The 21,298-nt window shown below is 41.6% G+C and overlaps 1 protein-coding gene across 6 annotated transcripts in view; it reads right to left on the reverse strand.

The window, feature by feature from the left end:
- Positions 1–21,298, reverse strand: part of LOC6538689 (protein split ends) — a 38,995-nt gene that overhangs the window by 11,246 nt on the left and 6,451 nt on the right. The window lies entirely within an intron of this gene.

Consider the following 21,298-nt stretch of genomic DNA (forward strand, 5'->3'; position numbering starts at 1 on the left):
TCTGTAATTTATTAGTTTCGAATGAATACTTAGTTTGATACTCAAAGGGTGACATAAATGCAAACATTTGCCATATGCCACATATGCCACACAACTCGCGCACTCGCAAAGTTCTTACTCTTATTTGTCTTGCGAAACTGCAGTAAATCCAAAGTGGACAAATAACCCAGAAAAGCCACACAATTGAAAGATTAGTTCAAGATAAACGTCGTTTCAGCCAGAGAGCAATAATGATTACGATTCCGATGCCAATGCCGATGCCGATTCCCAGCCATAGCAATCCGATGCCCTCGAGGTTCGATTTGTCTTGGCCTCTGAAGTCGGATTGTCGTACGCTTTATTCGTTGCCCTCTCACTTGAATTTATTCATTTTTTTCCTATTTGTTACCTTTTTTTTGAATTTGGCACAGACAACTGTTTGCTGCCCTTTCTCTTCCTAGTTTCACCAGCATAAGCCGGAGAAAGGGCGTTGGCGTTGGTTCCAGGGAATTAGACAATAGAAACCATCAAACACGCCATGGAAATCGAGTTAATTTGCACTCAATGTGCAACCGATTACAGCCCAGAAAAGCCGAATGCCAAGGAGAAATAGAAATGGTAAATGGAAATGGAAACTGAAACTGAAATAGAAACTGAAGCAACAAGCGTTCAAAATGGTCAGCACACCAAAGATCGAAGCTCAAATGCACTTCACTTCAGTTCACTTCCGCGCGGAAAGGATGCAAAATTGCTAAATTATAGCAATTTTCGAAAATAAATATTTTAGTTGAAAAAATACAACTTGAGCAACGTGATATTTAAAATACAATTTAGAGAAATATGAGCTGTGCTGCTGGGAAAATGAGTTTTCAAATTAGAAAAAAATGTAAAATGCAAACCACTTATTTAAACATTCCATTACCGATCACATTGTACGCCAAATATTATGTAGAAATAAAAAAAAGTTCCGCCTTTGAATGTTAACTCTCGATATTTGCGACTGGTTTTCGACATACAGGGAGCATCTTTAAAATGCAAAGTTCATTTTTATTTTATTGCCCGTCGGTGTAAAGAATATTGATATATTTTCAAATCGACAACGAGAGTCCGTCGCCGCATCTCTGACTCATCGACAGCCACGCTTGTTTGTAGATAGATAAAATATGATTATTATGATATTTGCAAGCACAGCAAACAATCGAGACTTTGCGATCCATTAAAACAGCATTTGAGAGAGATTCAATTTCAACAGATATTGTAACAAAGTTGCGATAATCGAAGCGCCAATTTGCCGGCCAGGCAACCCAATATGGTTGCACCAGCTGAACTGTTGGATTGCTCGATTGCTCGATTGCTGGGTTGTTGGATTGCTCGATTGCTATATTGCTGGGTTGTTGGATTCCGGGATTGCAGTGAATTGATGACGCCGCCGGCGGATGGATGGTGTCCACTGGCCACTGGTGGTGGTGGTGGTGGTGGTGGAGCAGAGCACAGAGACGAGAAATTTAATAAGCGTAAACTGTTGCAAGAAAGCCGGTGTCATAAATATAGTCAGTCGACTACTGAGGGGTAAATTCAGTGAGAGAGCGAGATAATAAATCGCTGCGATGCAAACATAAATTTCCATTTTTGATGATGATAATTCCCTCCTCTGGTGGCAATGAAACAACCAGCCACCAACCTCCGCTGAAAATTGCTGCAAATTAAAATCCAAATCCAAGAGTCAACAAGGCGCATTTCCCTCCCAAGAAGCCAGCCAGCCAGCCAGCCAGCCAGACACTCAATGTTTAACTAATTAAGAGATGAGCCCCGGTCCGGGGTGCGATGTAAGCCCATGTTCAACATGGCCGGGATGGGCGGAGGACTCTGCCAAGGAATTGGGGGCGCTGGGCAGGATGTGGGGGTGATGGGTGGAGTGATGGTGATGGTGATGGTGGTGCCACCACTTCGGAGTGGTTCAACCCAAACAGCTTCCGACTCTAATGTAGCCATAAAAAGCCGCAGCAGCTGACAAGCAGACAGCCAGCGATTGTAATCAAAGATGTGCACTCAAAGGAAAACATGTACGTTGGTTCGGCATTCATATCGAATTTAAAGATAATTGCCAATGCTGGCCACCTTTAAATCGAATCAACGGAAATAACCCATAATGGCATGTGAGCATGTGGGCAAGTGCATTAAAAATCCGGAAGTTGATTGTCAATCGAGGACCAATCATTCTGTAATTGATAGCCGGCGGGTAAGTAAATGGTCTGTAATAATCAAACATTGGATCAGCTAACGAGGTTTCGGGTTCCATTTATTTTCCCATCTAAGCCCCAATTCGCAACATTTAGTTGTTGGCTATATCGTTAACTTTGAATGAAATGGCTGGCTGCCTAGCATGGCACTACGTTCTACTTGCCACATGGCAGCACCAGTTTAACGGCACGACAAATTGAGTAAGCCAACACCACAACACCACCCCACAGGAAAAGTAATTCTGTTTACTTTTCAATTACACATTGGTTTACTTAAAGAAAACCACCCAAGCATTAGGAAATGGGGTTTGCTCACTTTTGGCCCTTTGGCTTGGCTGACATGCCAATTTACATTATTTATATGTTGCACTTTCATGTGTAAAACGAAACAAAAAAGTTCCTATTTGCTAGTAAAAAATTAGTTTTTTTCCCTCCAGTTTTTGAATGCTGCAAAAAATGCGATTTTTTGCTGCGTGTGAAGAGTGCGAAAGAGACCACAAGTCAGCCAGGACGGATACTTAATAAATCATACGCCCCATGGCGGCGGAAACAACAGAATTAGACAAGCCCACAACATAGCAGCAGCCCAGCAAGAAGGGGGAAGGCTGTTGAAGGGGGTGGAGGTTTGGGTGTGGGTTCCGTTTTGGGCGGTAAATGGTTAGCATTTTGCCCGGTCCGGGGAATACCCAGGGATTCTGCAGAGGATGTGGCATGGGAGGATGGGCATGGATAGGGTTGGGTGGCAGGATGGACGGCGCTGCAAAGTGGCGCGCTGCCACTTTGCACTTAAATCAACCCACTTGTAGAACTCCAGCAGCAGCACTCGAGTTGGCATTTCACCATTTGGCTTAATTGCAGCGGACAATGTACACAGAAAAATTAAACAGCAGCACACACAAGCCGCAGCGACAAAACAAAAAAAAAATAAATAAATACATATATACAAAAACCAGAAAAAAAAAAAAGAACGAATGCCTAGTGCAAAATGCTCAACACTCTGCGTATAAATCTGCCATTCAGTATGAGTGCACATACAATACACATGTGCTAATAGGCGGAGCAACAAAAGCCACAAAAGTGGCTGGAGGAGGTTGCCTGGCTGACTGGGAAACCCGATACAATCCAGGCCACCAACGGGATTCCGGCTCATCGGGAGGCGATGGCGGCGATGGCAATGGTAATGGGCAGCAATCGGGCGGTACGTGGAAAAACACTGGAAACAGACGCAAAGAATGACCGGCATATCGATTAGGCGGGACCCCGAACTAACGAAATAACGAAAAACCGAATAAATACACAAACAGAAATCGAGACACCCCAAGTGATCTATTTTAAAAAGTGGAAATCGAACTTGGAGGCCGAAAAAACATACAAATACAGACGGCTTCTGCGCCGCTTTCATTCAATTTGATTCCATTGATTCCATTAAATGTTTTACACACATCAATCATGCACATAAATGTATATAAATGTACATATATACTAACACGACCCTGAACCAAATCAGAACAGATTAATTCGTGTAGTTTAAATGCTTTTAGCGAAACAAAACCAAATAATGCCGCACACATCTTAATTACCCACACTGAACTAGATCACACAAAAACTCGAGAGAAACAGAAATATATACAGCAAAACAGCAGGCATTCTGGGAACAGATACTCGCAACTCGCAAAACAGCAAACAATGAATAAAGTTCCTTTGTATAAACAAAAGATTCGAGTGCTAAAGTATCATAATGCGGGCGAATTTAGTCTAAATTCTATAGGAGCACAAAAACGAATTACATTTTGCGCGAGAACAAGAAAAGAGCCTAGGTCTATTCGAAATTGTTAGATTTTTATCAACGGGTTTCGTGGATGTTTTCAGAAAGACCCTATATGTATGTAAAATTTATCCAATTTTACAGAGACTGAATTGCGACACTTCCTCCGGAGATCTACAATTCATATGAGCTGCAGCCCTACTGCTGTAGCTTCACTTTGTTTTCTTAACCAGGCAAAGGTCAGTATCTTTTTATTTTCACCAGATACTTCGCTTGTATCTTGTATCTTGTATCTGCTGCTGTGGTGGTGTATCTGCGGCAAACGAAACGGAAACTGCGATCCATACAATACTTACTTACTTTTAATCACAATGCCTGGGAACGATATACTTTCTTTTCAAGACGTCGCTGTGAATCGCTGCATATCTATATTTATATTCGCATTATTTGTTTATTTTATACGCCACTTCAACTTTGTGGCACTTGAGTACGATGATATCTTTGATTGTTTACTTGTTAAAATGTTGCTCTTTTTTGCTGTCGCTCATATGACAGCTCAGTTTTTTTTTCCTTGCTTTTTTGTGCCGTCTCTCGTTTTTGCATATTTTATGGATTTGCTTGAACTTGGCTTGCTTTCTGTATTTTGGCGGCAGACTTGGTTTTATCACAAAAACAACATTTTCTCAGCTATCATTATTTTTGCGCTGCTGCCTGCACATTTCACTCAAGTCGCATTAAGCGAAACATCTTTTTTAATTAACTTGTTGGCGGTGTAATCAAAGGCTAATTTCACTCATAAATAGATTAATCAAATGTGTAAATTTGCGTTATTCGTCTTGATTTTTAAATTAAATAATACAATTTCTCGCTGGTTTTATTACATTACTTATTTATGTGGGCTTCTGTTTTCTTGCTGTTTTGTGTTCTTGGCAAAGGCCAACCTATTTTATTGAGGGAAATTTCGTTGCCGTGCTGAATTTGTTACATTTTTCCCCTCTGATTTGTAGAATATTTCACTATTTCCGTTTGGCGACACATTCTAGTTACAGCGACCCAGACAAACACAGTTCTTCTGTGCAGTGTGCTGTTTTATTTATAACCATTGAATCAACAATATATATTTCTCTGTTGCAAACTCTTCTGTTTTTGAGCGTTTTTCACTTTTCCGGACTTCAAAATCCGCGTCCGTGCATCCGCTTTGATTCGCTTTGACCGGAACATAAACAGATACTGACTCAAAAAAAGGCGGAAGCTCTGGTTTTTGGCCGTCCTGGCAAACCTTTCTATCTAATTTGATTGGAATATGCGCACAGGAGGGCGTCATCTGGTGAATCCTGCTCCTGCTCCTGCTGCTGCTGCTGCTGCTCCTGTTCGTGCTGGTGGTCCGTTGGTCCGCCGGCAAGCGGTGGTATGTCAGTGGGGGATTAGGCGGCATCCCCGCGGATCCCCAGATCCCCAGAATCGCCCTTTGTTCGGATGGCTGTCGGTTTGAGTTGCTGCTCTTTGGTTGGCTGGCTGATTGTTTCTGGCTCCCGTCGGTGGCTGCAAAATGTCAAAAGCGGTGAAAAATGAAGCCCACCGCCTTTTGATGTTCCAGTTGTTGTTGTTGTTGTTCTTGCTGCTGCTGTTGTTGTTGTTGTTCTTGCTGCTGCTGTTGTTGTTGTTGTTATTGTTATTGTTGTTGCTATCCTACTCCTGACCGCCGGTGCAGCAAGTCGAATCCCTTTTGGCGGCCAGGCCACCCTCGGTATTAATTTTTCATTGGCGTGTGTCCGGGACAGACGGCATATAGTCGTGGTTCGTGGGCTGTGGGCTGTGGGCCGTCCGGCCAGGGGGATAAATCCATAAAACAATTTGAGAAATTAAACAATCAAAAGGCGTTAAGTGTTGCTGACTTTTGCTCGAGGGTTGCTCGATTACTTCCCCCCCCACCCTTTGGCGTCGCCCTGGACTGATTACTCAGATGTGGATGAGGATGCGAATGATGTGGATGTGGATGTGAAGGTGGAGATGGAGTTGGAGTTGGAGGTGGACATGTGGCTGTTGATGTTTGGGTGCTGGTGTGTTATTGCGGACCAACTGGTACTTCTGGCCGTATTTGCGTAGTTGATTAACCCGGCCAGCAGACAGGGAACAAAAAATAAACCATGCATTAAGGCCTTGTCACACATCATAGCGGTTTAATGTGTGTTTATGTGTCGCCAAACACACTCACTCTTCTGCACAACTCACACTGCCACTTAAGTACTGTGAGTACCCTCGTTTTATTCCATATTTTTCTTTTTTTTTTTTTTTCAGGGGCGTGGAGCGCATTTTATAAGCTTTTATAATACACTTGAGTGGTCGAGCAGCTACTAGATTGCCCAAATTGCTTGCATTCTTTTCGAGAGCTTCTGCTCTTTTATGTGTAAGAAAAAAAGAGATATTTGCATACGAGTGGGATGACCAAAGGCATTCAAATTCCAACCAAAAAAACACAAAAAAACAGGGGAAAAAAATGTCCATAACATGGTAGGTAACCGTAGTTGAGGAATTCCAACTCCCAGGTACAAACAGCCTTTTGTCAGAATATTTAATAAGGGTACATCGCATCGCTTGTGAGAAGTATGCCATAAACTAAAATATCTGCACAATCGGGCAGCAGCGACATAAATATCCAGCATGCGCTTCAAAATAAAAAACCAAAAAAAACCTTCGCAAAGCGAAACAGCAAAGTGCAAAAACCTGATTAAAAACGATAATAGCAACGTATATGCAAATAGCCAAAACAGTGACACTTTAATCGAAATATACGAGGCAGCTCACTCGGTTTGTTTTCTTTTATTTATTTGCTCGCCAAAACTAGACAAATATATATACATATATATGTATATATGGAAAACTAGATGGGTCTAGAGATGGTTTGCTATGCATACCCATATATCTTCTGACACACGCAGAAGGCTCGCAATCTTTTGTTTTGAAAGTGTTCTGATATTTGCATATTTGTTTTTGGCATTTTGAATTCTCCTCACCTTGCCGCTCACATCAATCACTTTTTAATTATAAGCCTCGCGGCGCGTTCCTCACTTTTGATTGTTTATTTATAAAATTTGATTTGGTTGCTCACTGCTCACTGCTCAGTGGAAAGTATTGCTCAGGTTTTTTGGCGAAATTTAATGTGAAATTGGCCGGGTGCCCAAATGAGTTAAATGTGTTAAATGTGCAGAGGCGCTGACGGCGCGGAAAAATGCACAAATTGCACAAAAGTACAACTCGCTGCGTTACTCATTAGGTTGGATCTTCTCGAAAAGCCATAAACAGAAATTGCAAAATGGCAGGATAAAACGAGGATGCACACATTATCCTTCTCCTCCCGACCCTCCCGCTCCACCCACTCTTGCGGTCTGTCACCTGCAATTTGTGTCGCTTTCTGGGGGCTTAGCATCCTCGCAAGGGACATAGCCCATATGACAGCGGGGATTTGGCATTCTGTAGCACGAGCAGAGTATGTGGCTACTAAAAGCAAAGCTCTGCCCCACAGGACGACAAATGGGTGGGAGTTTTTGGGTTTGGATGAGGGTATGTGCTCCCCTCTGAGCTGAAGAATATTAAGTTAATTCGAGCGTAAGAGCGAGTGTTGGCCGGGCAAAGATGTTATAATGCGAGTAATGGATAACGCCGCCAACCAACGCCCATACCAACAAAAAAAAGGGGGGAAATCCCTAATTTGTTTTCAAATTCCTTGGCAGCGCCCAGGCAAAAACCATTAAATTTGATTGCGGCAGGCAAAGTTTTTGTTTCGACCATTCCAGGCAGAAATGCGATAATGCTACGCAAAGTATTTAAATACGAATGACTACTAGACTCTACTCGACTAGTGAGTTTGTCACTGTAAGTTTGGCTAATGCCAAAGCTTATTTGTTTGGCTTTATGGTCGCCTAGGTCTCTTTGCTCTTTATACTATTAGTAATTTCAAAAGGAATATTCAAATTTTGCCATGTGTGAGCTCTCCTCTACTGCTGCTGTTGCTGCTGCCAAACCGAAAGTTGTCTACTCGAACAATAAAGTTCAACTCTTTGACTTTCACCCGCAGGCGAAATTGTATAGAATTGAATGGGTATGCGATATGCGGCAAGCGGTATGCGGCATGTGGCATTCGGCATTCGGCATTCGGCATACGAATGCGCTTTTTGATAACTTTAATCCGATTGAATGAAATAAGCTATATATACTCCGCGCTTATATAGTGAGTGCCTCAAATTATCAGGGTTTCGCTAGAAATGTCACATTCGCAGTGTTTACCCAATATATCGCTGACATAAACAGGCCACTCATGCCACATTTCACACTGTGGAGAGGCAGCAAATTACTTGTTAAGTACATTAAAAAGCCATTCGAACGAATGGATTGTTTTGGCTAATTTGTGTTTGCACTTCGACGAATTTTCACCTACTCCCAATTAGACAGGTGTGAAAATCGGTTGAAAAGTGCTAAAGGCCAACATATTGACAGAGACCAAAGGTGACACACACCATTTTACACCTATACACCATTTGTCTTAGAAACCAATGTGCTAAAAATGTGCTAAAAATGATAAAATCTTTTTTTGTTTGTTTTTTTTTGCCACATTGGCGCATATGGCGACCCATATTCAAGGCAAAATGCGATTTCCCCAGTTTTTCTGTGCGTATTGGTGCCCAATGCCTTTCGAAACGAACACCTATTTATAAGCACTTGGTATTTTGAGAAAATTGTTGAGAAAAGCAGCTAGCGCAAGATCTATTCTACAGAGGCAAAAGGCCAAGGAATGAGAAGTATCCCAAATAAACACTTTGGGATTTGAGGGGCGCGCCCACACAAATGACCATGCGTACATATTTAAAGAGTGATCTTCATGACGTCGAGTGGTAAATCCACAAATGTTCATCTAGTTTCTATGGTTGGCTCCTGGCTCTGCAAGTGAAATCTTTCGAGATGCACACTCACATTGTGTGAGTGTGATTTGGAATTAGCGTGCTGTTGCTGATGATTTGGACACAACGCAACACAACACAACACTCAAAAAAAAAAAACAATAAATAAATAAAAACTGTAAGAAAAAAAGAGATAAAAATTCCCAGTTGGTCGTGAGGAGCGGAGCGAAAGTGTCCGAACGCTGAGGCTGTGATTGGTGTATAAATAAAACAAGGCGATACATAATATAGCCTTTGGGATTGAAAGGCAAACAGCAGGAAGAGCTGAGAATCGGGAAAATAAAGTCATCAACTCAGATAGCGATCATCGTCGTCTGGGTCTCCTGTTTCGCCAGAAAAGGGCTACGGCTGCTCCTCGTTCCCGGTGCTTAAGCACATTTTGATGCCACTCTGTTTTGTATTTTCTTTTACTTTTTTTTTTTTTTTGTATGGTTATGGTATGGTAAGGTGAATGGTATGGTATGGCATGGTATGGTATGTCATGGTACAGTATACACAGTATACATGTATACAGTGTCTTTAAATACCCGGCAAACCCGACTTGGAGTATTACGAGTGTATCGGCAATGACCTTAGCACGAGTTCTGGTTTGGAAGACGACAACCAAGCCAACACAGGACAGGAGGACAGGAGGAGAGAGGCGTGTTGTGGATGGCCACCACACCACATTGTTGTATGGATTGGAATGGAATGGCATGGAATTAAGCGAAACGATGACGATGACGCTGTGGATTCGAGTCGAGGGGCGAGTGGGTAACGTCATTAGCATTATGGAAATGTGTATAAATACTGCTCGCTTGATTCTGATTTCGGTGCTGTGGTGCCTGGAACATGTCCAAGTGGATACGCTTCGATTGGGTTGGGCTCTTCAACGGCGCGTCTTCATTGATTCACCAGTCAGTCGTCAGTCGTTAGTCTTCAGTCTTCTTGACCGTTAGAGCCGGCCAGGTTAACTGCCCATGCTGGCTACTTGGCTGTAGCTTTCAGGCCGACTGGCCAGTTGCGAGTTCAATAAACCACGCTTTTCGGTTGGACCTTGTGTTGTGTCAGGGGCCAGGTGAAGAGTACACTTCTTTATTAACATCTATGAGCGGCAGCGGTAGTACACTTTCTCCACGAAACCTTCGACCCTTTTTGTCTTACTTTTTCCCACTTTACGATCATTATACAAAACAATAACTCGCTGTGGTTACTGTAAAGTTTGTGCCGCGAGAAAGCCATTAAAATTAAAAAAAAAAAAAAAAAACAGCACGCATACAAACGTTGTAAGAGAGAGAGATATCCATCAGTTTTGGCCCGCCCAAAAGCACTTTTAAGTGGCCAAAAGAGGCTGCCAATTGAAACAAACAGCTGCTCGACGTTCGAAGTTCGTCGCTCGAATTTTTTGTGTTTTGCTTTATGGCTAGCACATTGAGCAGGAAGTTCCGCGGATCGCCAGTGGTGGCTAATAAAGTTATAAAGCCGCGAAACTACACTACCAAGTGACTTTTAACGCGGCACTTACGGTTTTGGTTTGCTTTGCTTTGCTTTGGTTTAGTTTGGTTTGGTTTGGTGCAGCCTACCACCAAAGCGGAACTATGTCTTTTTCTTTGTTTATTAAATCACAAAGTCAGCCAAGCCTGGAAAAGCAAAAATGCCTCCTTTCACTGCAGTTTTGAGTCACGATAATTGCAATATGCGGCAATTTTCTTATCTCTGGTTTAATTCGTCACATCGTCATAGTTATGCACTGCAGCACTGTGTAAATTAATTTTGAGAACCTTTGTCATGGAACAAGGAACTGGGGTGCTTGGATTTCAAGATGTGATCAAAAAAAGATTTCAATGTTAAAGGCACTAATGGGACTTAATGGGAATGCACACAATCAATTTATCAACTTATCCACATGTTTAGCTTACAATTGAAACTTGTGTCCACATTCTGGGCACAAATAATAATGTCTCAGTCACGTTTACGTTTACGTTTACGTTTACGTATACGTTTGTTGTCTGGTCTGATTCAACTTAAAAAATAAAATTAGATTGTGTTGATTTGGCCAATTAATGTCAGTCAACCCCTGGGCTAAAAGAAGCGCAACTAATTGCCCCACAGGCCAGGCTAACTAATGATATTCAATGACTTTCAATGGGTTTAGTTAACTAAATTAATGGTGAGAAGCCGCACCACTACCAAATTAATAGCACCAGCCCACCTTCACTTAGCTAAACATTTATTCAGCCACTTTTATTCTGTTTTTTTTTCTTTTTTTTTGTGTTATTTAGCTAGCTGTCAGCATTGATTTTCCACTTGTTAATCACATGCTGATTAGCAATTGACATGTTTCCATAAAACGGAGATTACCAACGCAACGCAGCGCATTGCAAAGAAAAGAAAAGAAACGCGAACTCTAAAATGAATGTGAAGTGGAAATTGTTGAACCATGAGAAGCACTTGAGTGAATAAATCCCTCTCTATAACACTTATGCCGCCGGATCTGATCCATGGGATCAGATGGTGTTGGGTGGTTGTGTGTCTGTGCGAGCGCATAAAATGCGGATGCGAATTCACGTTCAGATTCAGACTCAGATTCGCACTCGCATTCGCAATACGGATTCGGATTCGGATGTGGATGTGGATATGGATGCGGAGTGCGAGTGTGAGTATGGAAGTGGATGTGGATGTGGATGTGGATGCAGAGTAACCGCAGTTGAACACACAACGCTTCCGCTTCACTGAAGCCCCAAAAACGTACAATTGCACTTCTCTGTGGGCCGTCAAAACGAGGCGGGGGAATAAAACCGGAGACACAAACACTGTCTACAATGCGGCTTACATTTTCTGGCACGAAACTTAAATCAGATTACCATACAATAATAGTGATGGTGGCGCTGGCGTTGGCCACTGCGAATATGAATTCAATTTGCAATTTGCTTTTTGCCCCATTGTTATCACTCAAAAAACGGCTTACAATTTCTGACGTCCCAGACAACGAGGCGCACAAAATAAATATTATGCCAAAGTAAGCGTTTATTATTTGTTTAATGATAGCGCCAGAAATTGCTCTCTTCCCCCCCAAAAAACCAAAAAACATAAAAACAATAAAACCAGCTACATTTTGCAGTAATTAAAAGTCACAAATAAATATGACTATGCAGCACTTTTTATACGGAACCACATTTAATTGTTATCTTATACACAAAACTGTTACAGTTTGCTGCCAAATGCAGAAATAAGCGTAAAAAGTTATCTCAAAACTGCAGCACTCGAAATGCATAAATTTTTGCAACTTTAAGTGTGATAAATATGTGTAAATAGCGCAATTTGTTATACAATAACGCGTATTAACACATAAACTTGATGGCATTGTGAAATCAGAGATTCAGAGAAATGTTCAAATTCAATTAAAGCTAATTTTTCGGGAAATCAAAATTAAAGGCTAAGGCGCAACTACAAGCAAAAAAAAATTTGGAGCAAGCGGCACACACACGAAATTGGCCAATTAAATGGTCGTAGAAATGGCCAAAAAGCAATGGTTTCTACACTTAACCAGTGCGCGGTGCTAACGTTATGTAATTAGCCCGCTTTATCTTGCACCGCCGTTTTTGGCTTTCGGCTTCTATATATCCCGCTGTTTCACTTGAGGTCGTTCGAGTCGAGGGAGTCACTATATACATATGTATGTACATACATATATATAAAATGTATTTACGCCTGATTTTTATATGCCAGGCCATAACAAATTAATTAGGATTTTGGTTAACGCTTGGCTGAGATGTAATACAGCGCAGATTGTGCTGCTCGGTTGGTTGGCTAGATTCACAATAAAGTTGGCACAATTTCTCTTTTGCAGAGATTGGTGAGATCAGCGGGGTTCATTAATCGAGAGTAATTGCAATCCTCATCACAATCGCTGCGGCATAGAAGTACAAATTCCCTCAAGAGCTACAGTAATAATAGAAAGAAAAAAAAGGAAAAAAGGAAACAATACGCCCTGATATTAATTCACATCTTTCGCCTAGGCTTTTCCACTCGAATACTCAGATACTCGAATACTCAAGATACTCGAATGCTCAAATACTCAAATACTCATATACTTGAATACTTCAATGCCCGAATACAATCGCATGTACGAGCGCGGCAAATGCAGACATAGAGGCGGAAATGTGAGTGGTTATATTATATGGACGGAAGGCGTTTGAAATGCAAACAAAAAGCTACAAAATTGAGCTCTTCGCGGTGGCGGCAAATGAAAAGTAAAAGTCAAATAGAGCGCAGCAAATGCAAAAAGCCGCCAGACTTCGGCAGCGAGTAGCAAAAATTTCAAAGTTACGTACACACTGGGAACACAAAGTAAACGTGTAGCAGCTTGTAAAAACCGGCTAAAAACCAGCCACAACAAATACGCTAAAAATAAGGCTAAAAAAAAAACAGCAAAGAAAACAAAAAAAAAAAAACAAGAAAAGCAAAGAAAGAAGGCCCTATTATGTGGCTATCGGAAATCGAAGATACAGATACGAATACAGATACAGATACAGCAAGGTGTGTCGAACCGAACGCGAAATGCCCTGGCAACTAAAAAGCAATTGATTGAGCCGTAAATCGCATAAACACACTCTTAAATTGTATCAAATGTGATCGAAGCGATCCGATTGTGTTAATTATTTGCGCAAATCTTGAATCTACTTTTTCCAAATGCTCAACTTAACCTTCAACACTCCAGTTGGGTAAGTAGGACGGTTAATCAGTCGAGTGGAACTTCTGTGCTGGTTTATTATCTCGAGGGTAGCATAGCGATTCATTCATATGCATTGTATCGCAAATGCTCCTGAAATGCTCTATATTATCAAAAGGCCATTCAGTTATTTACATGCTGCGTGTGCAAATAAAAGTCTGAGAGTGGGAAAAAAAAAAAAGGAACCCCCTTAAAACGAATCCCTTAGCGCATAGCCAGTCATAACCAAGTTGGTTATGCATTTTCCAGTTGATTGATCCCCGAGCGCATTTCCGCCACTTGAGAAACAATGACCTCTTGAGAAGTAAGCCCGAAAATCAATGGGAAATTCAATTACAACCCAATTTCCTAAAGGAACCGACAGTAAAAATTGGACAAAAAAAAAATGCAAGGAAATTTGCCGCCGGCCATATATGTAGAATCTATAGCTTAGCGGGTTACTTGGCCAGTTCAAGCCGAAGAAACTGCTCAGGCGGCTCAAGAAACCCGCTGCGATCCGCAGCATACGATGAAGTCAAACCCAAATGGCCAATGGGCCAGCAGAAATACAAAATACAAAATAACAGCAGCAGCAGCAGCAGCAGTACCGGCAATTCAGTGCAGAAACCAAACCAAACTAGCAAACCAGCAAACTGGCAAACTGGCAAACTAGCAAACCGGCAATCGAGCAAAGCAGCGTATATTGGAGTACCGACCTAAACTGAACTGGACTGGAAATGCCAGCAAATCCGAGTTGGTGAACGGACACGGACACGGCGGCAGTCACCAACCACGTGGGAAACTAATTCATTCAGCGAAGCGGTACAAAACTGAACCACTTACACTGCGACAAGACAAAGTTCCGCTCGCCAAGGGGGAAACACATTCTCCGGTATGAAGAATTTCACAATCATGGAACGAAATCTTTAAAGGGCGAATGAAATAATCCGGTTGACATATTTGATACGCCATAAACGCCGTTCTATTTTTAATCAAAATGGGATCTGCAAGTTCGAGCATTTAATTCATGGCAATTTTAATTAGTTTGCAAAAGATTTTTGGAATAAATTAAAATGCCGTAAGGTGGGTGGGGGGTTGGTGGTGGAAATGGGGCGCAAGGGCATTAGAACAGCTGCTTATGCCTTGCGATTTGCCTATGAAAGCCATTAAAAGTCGTGACGAAATAATTGTTCGAGTGTATGAAACAAAGAAATACAAATCGCCTAAAACCCGTTGCATTTTATGACTTGGCAACAATTACGCCAAGACGCAGAGAGAAAAGAAAAATCCAACAATAAGACTCTGCAATGACAAAAATGGGGGGATTTTCTGGGGGGCGCCAGGTCGATTGCAGGGGGGGTTGGGGGTGTAGGTGGGTGGTGGGTGCTGGGGGTACTGGCAATAATAATAGCGTGGAAAATGGGTTAATAAAATAATATTTTATGGACTCTACGCGCTCGAGTTTCGCCAAGTTCCTCGGCTGCCACTGCTGCTGTTGCTTTTTCTGCTGCTGCTGTTGCTTTTGCTACTGCTGCTGTTGCTTTTGCTGCTGCTGCTTTTGCTGCTGTTGCTTTTGCTGCTGCTGCAACAGTAAGAGCAAAACGACACGGGCCAGTTGCTAAATAATACCATGCGAAAAATTGTAAAGCAATAAACAAAAATGAAAGAAATGGGCAAACAGGGTGGGGATTACGGGCGTTTTGGACCTATGCTCTCTGTTTATTTAGAATTTAAAACCTGGTCATGGGCCTTCAACACCAGGCATTGCAATCAAAGGTGAGGTGACGACATCAAATGAAATGTGTGTGAAAAAAAAAAACAATACCAAATCCCCGGCAAATCGAATTCTGATCGAAACTGGTGGACAGTGAGCGGAGGAAGGCGGAGGGGTTGGGTCAAAGCGAGGGTGGCAGTAGTGTTAAATAGCAAGAATAAATAAATAAAAATATGCACGTCCGTCTGCATAAGGTAGGTACACACGCTCCATTCCGTCTCGTTTCATTTAGGGCTTGTGGCTTTGACAGGCCCGTAAAACCGATACGGGGAACCCGTGCAGGATGGACTGCCACGAGATGGTATGAGGTGTGTATGGTGAGGTGTGTGTGTGAGTGTGTGCTGCTCAGAATTCTTTGGAGGCCACTAGAAGACCGGCAGCAAGCTAACCAACCAAGCAACCAACCAACCAACCAACCAACCAACCAACCAGTGAATCGAACCAACCACGTAGCTAGGCCATCGCTCACCCACACTGCACATCCATAAATAAAATGAAAACTCTCCCCCGCTCCACGGTAGAAAGGGGCATCAGTGATTTTTATGAAAGATGTACGACCAGCACTTGGGATCTGGAATCCAGATCCGTGGCATTGTGTATCACATTGTGTGCGATTTGTGAGCTGTGGTACGTAGTACACAAACGGTAGTACGCCCTCTGTTTGCACTTCTGCCACCTAATTGAACCTTTCAAATTGCCCCATAAGTACTGATCAAAACAACCCCTGGATGGCGATAAGCAAATCCCCTGCTCAAGTTCCATTGTCCACACACACACACACACACAAACACACACTTATGGCTATGTTTCCCAGGAACGTGATTTCCATTGTCATTCGTTTTGGTTAATTAAAGCATCACCCGAAATACAATAGGTTCATTGACTAAACTAAACACATCATTCCACATTGATGCTCTTCGGGTGCCACACTGCCATGCCAATGTGATTAGAGATTTGTTTGGTTTTGTCCAAATAAAAACACTTCCCAGGTGATAAGCCCCCAATAATCGGGGCCAACAATCAAATAGGTCGACCGTGATCGCTTTGAAATGGGTATTTGTTAGTACGTATGTGTGCACTAACCGATCTGCGATTAGTAATTTAGCTATATACTCGTACATTGAAAATTGAAAACGTAATAGGCAGCTACGTTCAGGGTGAGCAAATTGAAAAAAACCCGACGTTGGTGGAATAGGCTAACCTTTCGTTTGGAAACGTACAAAAATAACAAATCTTAGAAACGGATACTTGAACTTGTAAGTGCTATTGATATGCCTTTGTATCGAGCAAAACAAATTACCCTAATAAAAGTATGATCATGATTACTATTGATGTGCATTTATATCAACGCAAACTAATTATCCCCACACACACACACACAGTGATCACAGAAATGAAACTGGGGAAAACGGGGAAAATTGAAAAGACCTTTGAAGTGGCATTTTAAAAACGAATTAGCCTAGACAGCGATTACTGTGCCCCCCAAGTCGTCGCTTTAATTGAGACTAGCTCCACCACATAGAGGAACTATCTATCACTCGTATCAAATAGACGTCATCATCGCACTCGTAGTTCCTCACAAGAGGTCAGGCACATGAAAAACACATGAAGCATACGTTTGTTGTTTGTTTTGTTTGCTTTCATTTTGATATCACCTCTCGATCACCGATTGTTAATCGCCAAGTTAGCTTGTCTCTAGTTACTCTGATGGCCTGCTGGTTTATTGTATACATTAATCGACATTTTACGAGGCCCAGTTCAATTGGCGTAATTAGAAAAAAAAAAATAAAAACCCCATAAAGAAGGTGGCAAAATATGCACTACAATGTTGCCAAATCCGAGTTGAATAACTGGAGCTGCAATCGAGAGCGCACTAAGTCGACATAAATAACACTCATAAACAGATATAAACAAACACCCTCGAAACTGGCTTGTGTCTATCTATTTACTTTTTTTCTTCTTTTCGTAATACATTTATTGGAATCTTGTTTATGTACGGTTGTTGGTTGGGTTGTCAAGTCGGCAAAAGCTGGTGTTTAGAAAAGTAGATAAGGTAGCCTAGATGCGCCTAATCTCGTGGCCCAAAACTTTAAACTTGAACCACATGGCGATACGGAAAGCACTGACACTGTTTTCATTTTTGGTCAAGTAAATGATGATAGCCGCAAGTGAAACAAAAGAAACAGAAACTGAAACAGGTATACAGAAACAGAATCTGGTTTCCATTGCAAGGAGAAACTTTCCCTGCGGCTAAATGAAAATGTTTACAGGCCCGCGTAATGTAATTTAAATGTATCTCTCACTGTATTTTTTGGCCACTCATCGCATTTATCTTGAAGATGGCCCCGCGAGGATCGTGTCGCAAGAAATGAGTCAGGCATTCACACCTCTTACCTCTTCCCTTTGTAGGGAGCAGACAGCATCTGAGATTTTAGATATCAGATTCCCGGTTTCGGGGGCATTACTAACTACAGTCACACGCACATAAATAAGTACGATACGGGCGAGTTATGCGCAGTCGGATAACACGCGTGTGTAATCATCATTAATGTCAATCGCAAGCTATGGGGCTTAAATGGAAATAATATGCCCGATCATCATACGATAATGATACACACTTGAATTTGTTGATAAAAGCGTGCAAAAGGCTAACCGATAAGTAGTTCTATCCAATAATTACGTGTGTATAATACAATCCGCACTCTCTTTGATTGATTGCGCTTTTTTCTATAATATATAGTATCCACATGCACACATGTGCTATGTCTGCTATTTGTGCTATATGTTATATATGTGGTATATGTTATATATGAGCTATATGTGCTATATGTGCTGGTTGGGTGTTGTAAAGCCGAGGTAATTGCCTTGCGGCCTAATGAGAGATTTGTCCGGCAATTAATACGACTGGTCGCCAAGCTAAATCGCTGCCCCGACTCCATTGATGATTGAGGCCTTTTGCGGGCAAAATGAAAATGAAAATGAAAACAAAAATGAAAATGAAAATGCAAATAAATAACAAACGCACCGAATGTGGCGGCTAACGAACGAGAGTGAACTTTGAGGCGTGCCAGGCCGAAGAAAGTTTTCTTTCATGCAAAACACATAGAAATTCAAATACAAATCCAAACTACAACTATTAACAATACAACTTTAAACTGAAAGACGAAAAAACGAAAGTCTCGTTTTATTTTGCCTTACAATTGGCAGGCAGGCGAAAGAAATAATCACATTAATCCCGGAAGCGGTTTCGAAATTCATACAACATCATTCCACTCGTTTTCACAATCGAGAACTTCTTTTGTGCGACTGCTGCTGCTCAGGCGTCAATTAAAAGCAAATCAGGAAAGCAATTTAGCTGCAAGATCATAAATCCGCTTTGTAACGTGCCAAAGTTCCATATCGTCGTCAAGTGTTCTTTACACACATCTCACTTAACTTTACTTGTTATTGTTTTTTTGTTGTTCTTTAGCCGGTTTTTTTGTATAACCCAATTTGCGGCTTATTCTCGCACTTTCCGACTGAACTAATTAAATAAACAATCCCGCCGAGATTGCGTCAAGAGAACGCACTCGGAATTCGAATAACAAATCTCGCTTGCCAGACGAAAAACTATGCGTTTAAGTCATTTATCAATGCGTTTTGTCGACAAACAATCCGTATCTGCTAGATGCCATATAAACAGCAACCGGCTGACTGCTGGCTGCCGGATTAATTTATATGATTGCCGGTTGTTGTGGCGCTGTATGCGAGGAGTTTCAGCCTGCAGTCCGAAACTTAGACCCCTAAGGTCAAAGCATTTTTAATGCAACACCTTGAGAATCGAAACAACGGTCATCACCAGCGGCAATCCAGTAGTGGCACCACAAATACAAACGAATACAAGAGCGAATACGACTACGATTATACGAATATACGAATACGATTACGAATAACATTCGACCAAAAAAAGAAAACCTGTTTCCCCCCATGCGACTTTTATTGGTAATGAGTAGTGGAGCAGTAAGAGTATAGGTATAGTGGACAACACTGGAAGTGAGAGGTGTTTTGGCCAGGCCAACCTGACCTGACCAGGCTACCTGCTCGTGGCAGTTCCTTCTCAATGGGGCAACACAAGTAGCGGGTGCCGTATAATTGGCCGGAAAGTAACGTTGACGTTGGCCACTCTTTGCAATTAGAGGCCTTCCATAAAGCCAAGATTTAGGTTTGACGTCGTGCAGTGAAGTCGAGTGAAATGAAGTGGAGTGGACTGGAGTGGAGTGGAGTAAAGTGTACTGTAGTCCAGTGGAGTCAAGAACGTTACCTCGATGACCGAAAACAAAAGGCTCCACCCGGATTCGTTGAATGTTTATGGCGCCCAAGGGCCGAGCACACATGCAAACATGCCACACAGCCAGGCATTGGCACGCAATGTGGCATAAAGTTAAGAATAGCAAATAGGTAACAACAATATTTGTGGGCATGATGGAAAGGCACCTCTGGTATACTACACCATGGATGTACACTTCAAATATGAGCTCTAGAACTAGTAAGTTCTATATGCAATCTCAAATTGTTTGGTTTTTGATTAGGTAAAGTCTGATAAGAAGACCAAACAATTACGCTGATTAATCCCTGATAAAAGCCAAGTGAACAGAGCAGGTTAATACCAAATACAAAGCGACGAAATCTGAGAATGGATCGCCTTTTCCATACAGCTTTCTCCTCCCAAGGAAATCGAGGTGCCATTGAATGGCAAAGGAACGCAGTGTTTATACGTGACACGCAGAATGCATCGCACTTTCTACTTCTCTTTATATGGCGCATAGCCCTTTTTTGGCCAACAGCGATGATTATGAATCTCTCATTTCCAGCATTCCAGTCATTAAAACTGAAAAACTGAACAACAAACGATTGTTAAGCAAAAGGGTCAACCAAAAAGTCACGTATCATTAAACAACAAAAAAAAAAAAAAGAAACAAAAAATGTTGAAAGAATTCGAGACAGATGATTGTAACCAAAAACAGATAATTGCTGCAAACGAAGCTATCTTGATGCAGCGTCATAAAAGTCGGAAAATTCGTTCGTTTCGTATTAGAACCAATAAAACGAAAGAGCGAAACGTGTTACTGATAAGATAATGGATTATTTAAGCCCCTTTTAAAAACATACATTACGCAGCCAGACAGACACACACGCGTCGACGAATGTGCCCCAAAATTAATATTACCATATCGTCTGCGGTAGCAAATTGCATGTGAAACGGGTGAAACCTTCTGCGGCATTATAAATAAGGCCTTATTTATTTACTTTTGGTTCTTGCGAATGGCCAGACAATTTAATTTATTTGCCTGCATTAGGGAAAATAACACATGAGCGGGGTGAAATGGGGGGGGAACATGTAGTTGGGAGCAGGGAGTCCTTGGAGCCCAGAGATCCTGGGGCGGAACAAAGGCATGTCAGAGTACAAGAGTACAAGTTGTGCCCATACTACAGACAGATAGTGTGTGAGTCAGTCAGTCAGTCAGATGAGGGAATCGAGAATGTCTGGGGAATTTACACGCTAAAAAGCTGGGCCATAGTCCACTATACTACACGGTGGCTAATTACTTTAATTAATAGAAAATATTTAAAAGGTGTTTCCGCGCCTGCACAAATGGTCCGTTGAAATTTCCATATTTGTTATGTTATTATACGAAATGGCCTGCTATTAGTTGATCTATTAAGTTTAAAATATCGTTGAAATTAAAAACAAATTATAATCAATCTAGGAAACGGGTTTCTTTTACCAATATACATATGACAATAACAACATTCAAAACATTCAATTCCCAATTTCCAATTAGGCTGCCTATTTCTCACTACGTTTATTTATGTATGACATGCAAATCTTCAAAAATAATAAAATCCAAATTAAGA

Source organism: Drosophila yakuba, chromosome 3R (genome assembly GCF_016746365.2).
Source record: "Drosophila yakuba strain Tai18E2 chromosome 3R, Prin_Dyak_Tai18E2_2.1, whole genome shotgun sequence".
NCBI classification, from domain to species: Eukaryota; Metazoa; Arthropoda; class Insecta; order Diptera; family Drosophilidae; genus Drosophila; species Drosophila yakuba.